Consider the following 3,181-nt stretch of genomic DNA (forward strand, 5'->3'; position numbering starts at 1 on the left):
TAATTCTTCCAACCCATGAAGACAGGATATCTTTACCTTTTTTTCAGTATAATCTTCAATTTCCTTCTTCAATGTTTTACAATTTTTAGAGTATAGGTGATTCACCTTCCTGGTTAAGTTTATATTTCTAGGTATTTTATTCTTTGTGATATGATTTAAAATTGTTTTCTTGCTTTCTCTTTTTGGTAGTTCATTACTAGTGTATAGAAAAACATTTCCATATATTAATCCTTTATCCCAAGACTTTACTGAATTCATTTATTAGTTCTAATAGTTTTTTGGCTTACAGACTTTAGGGTTTTCTATATAAATAGTGACAGTTTTACTGTCACTTCTCTTTGATCTGGATGCCTTTTATTTCTTTTTCTTGTCTAATTGCTGGCTAGGAATATTAACAGTGTGTCAAATAGAAGTGGCAAGAGTGGGTTTCTTTGTCTTGTTCCCAACTTTGAAGGAAAAGCTTTCAGCTTTTCACATCGAGTATGTTAGCTATGGTTTTATCATATATAATCTCCCTCTTTGATGGGAGGTTTTTTTAAATCATGAACGGATGTCAAAGTTTTTGAAATGCTCCTTAAATCTGTTGAGGTGATCATTTGATTTAATCTCTCCTTTTATTAGTGTGATGGATCACTTTTGATTGATTTGCAAATATCAAACTATTCTTGCATCCTTAGAATAAATTTCACTGATTGTGGTGTATGATCCTTTTAATATATTATTGAATTTGGTTTGTTAATATTTTGATGAGAATTCTTGTGTCTATAGACGTCAGAGGTACTGGCCTGTAATTTCCTTTTATTTCTTTTTGGTAGTATCTTTTTCTGGTTTTGGTATCAGGTAATAGTGGCATCATAGAATGAATTTGGGAGTGTTCCTTTCTCTTCAGTTTTTTTGGGAATAGTTTGAGAAAGATAAGCTTTAGCTTTTATTATGTTTGTTAGACTTATCCTGTGAAGGCTTTTGGTCCTGGATTTTTGTTTGCTGGGAATTTTTTTGTTTTATTTTGCTTTGTTTGGAAAAGGAAATGGCAACTCACTTCTAGTACTCTTGCCTGGAAAATCCCATGGATGGAGGAGCCTGGTGGGCTACAGTCCATGGGGTCACAAAGAGTTGGACATGACTGAGTGCCTAAACTTTTTGGTTTTTGCTAATTTAGTTTCACTACTAATGATTGATCTGTTCAGATTGTCTTTTTCTTCCAATTCAGTTTTGGAAGACTGTATGTTTCTGGAAATTCATCCATTTCATCTAGGTTGTTGAATTTGTTGGCATGTAATTGTTTGTAGTATCCATTTCAGTTATTTAATCTGTTTGGCTGCATTGGGTCTTGGTTGCAGCACACAGGGTCTTTATTTCATCATGCAGGATCAGTCACTGTGGGTGGTGGACTTTCTAGTAGTGGTGCACGAGTTTCAGTAGTTGCAGCATGCAGGCTCTCTAGTTGCAGCACGTGGGCTCTGGAGCATGTGGACTCAGTAATTGTGGTACATGGGTTTAGTTGCTCTGTGGCATGTGGGATCTTTGTTCCTTGACCAGGGACTGAACCCATTTCTCCTGCATTGCAAGGTGGATTCTTAACCATTGGACCATTTATCATTTTTTCGTTCCCTGTGATGTTGATTATAATTTCTTCTTTCATTTCTTATTTCTTTATTTGGGTCCCCTTCCCTTTTTTTCATCTTTCTCTTTTTTAAAGTTTGGAATGCATCCAAATATGCATATGATTTTGCACAGGGGCCATGCTAATCTTCTCCATATCATTCCAATTTTAGTATATGTGCTGCTGAAGCCAGGACTCTCTTTTTTCTTAATGAGCCTAAGATTATGTTTATCTTTTCAAAAGACTAACCCTTTGTTTTGTTGATCTTATCTATTATTTTTTGGCCTCTATATTGTTTTTGCTCTGATGTTTTATAATTTCCTCCCTTTTACTGATTTGGGACTTTGTTTTTTCTTCTTTTTCTAATTTCTTTGGATGATAGGTTATGTTATTTGAGATTTTACATGCTTTTTGAGGTAGGTCTGTATAACTATAAACTTCCCTTCAGTTCAGTTCTGTTCAGTCCCTCAGTCGTGTCCGACTCTTTGCCACCCCATGAATCACAGCACGCCAGGCCTCCCTGTCCATCACCAGCTCCTGGAGTTCACTCAAACTCATGTCCATTGAGTCAGTGATGCCATCCAGCCATCTCATCCTCTGTCGTCCCCTTCTCCTCCTGCCCCCAATCCCTCCCAGCATCAGAGTCTTTTCCAATGAGTCAACTCTTTGCATGAGGTGGCCAAAGTACTGGAGTTTCAGCTTCAGCATCATTCCTTCCAAAGAAATCCCAGGGTTGATCTCCTTCAAAATGGACTGGTTGGATCTCCTTGCAGTCCAAGGGACTCTCAAGAGTCTTCTACAACTCCACAGTTCAAAAGCATCAATCCTTCTACACTCAGCTTTCTTCACAGTCCAACTCTCACATCCATACATGACCACAGGAAAAACCATAGCCTTGACTAGACAGACCTTAGTCAGCAAAGTAATGTCTCTGCTTTTGAATATGCTGTCTAGGTTGGTCATAACTTTCCTGCCAAGGAGTAAGCATCTTTAATTTCATGGCTGCAATCACCATCTGCAGTGATTTTGGAGCCCCCCAGAATGAAGTCTGACACTGTTTCCACTGTTTCCCCATCTATTTGCCATGAAGTGTTGGGACCAGATGCCATGATCTTCTTTTTCTGAATGTTGAGCTTTAAGCCAACTTTTTCACTCTCCTCTTTCACTTTCATCAAGAAGCTTTTGAGTTCCTCTTCACTTTCTGCCATAAGGGTGGTGTCATCTGCATATCTGAGGTTATTGATATTTCTCCCAGCAATCTTGATTCCAGCTTGTGCTTCTTCCAGCCCAGCATTTCTCATGATGTACTCTGCATATAAGTTAAATAAGCAGGGTGTCAATATATAGCCTTGACATAATCCTTTTCCTATTTGGAACCAGTCTGTTGTTCCATGTCCAGTTCTAACTGTTGCTTCCTGACCTGCATATAGGTTTCTCAAGAGGCAGATCAGGTGGTCTGGTATTCCCATTTCTTTCAGAATTTCCCACAGTTTATTGTGATTGACACAGTCAAAGGCTTTGGCATAGTCAATAAAGCAGAAATAGATGTTTTTCTGGAACTCTCTTGCTTTTTCAATG

General features: G+C 38.0%; 1 non-coding gene across 1 annotated transcript; it reads right to left on the reverse strand.

Moving 5' to 3' along the window:
• Nucleotides 1–1,694: 1,694 nt before the first annotated feature.
• On the reverse strand, nucleotides 1,695–1,799 carry LOC120869646. The gene has a single exon (XR_005722612.1). It is a non-coding gene; the product is annotated as a U6 spliceosomal RNA (small nuclear RNA).
• Nucleotides 1,800–3,181: the final 1,382 nt, after the last annotated feature.

Source organism: Oryx dammah, unplaced genomic scaffold (assembly GCF_014754425.2).
Source record: "Oryx dammah isolate SB20612 unplaced genomic scaffold, SCBI_Odam_1.1 HiC_scaffold_10, whole genome shotgun sequence".
NCBI lineage: Eukaryota > Metazoa > Chordata > Mammalia > Artiodactyla > Bovidae > Oryx > Oryx dammah.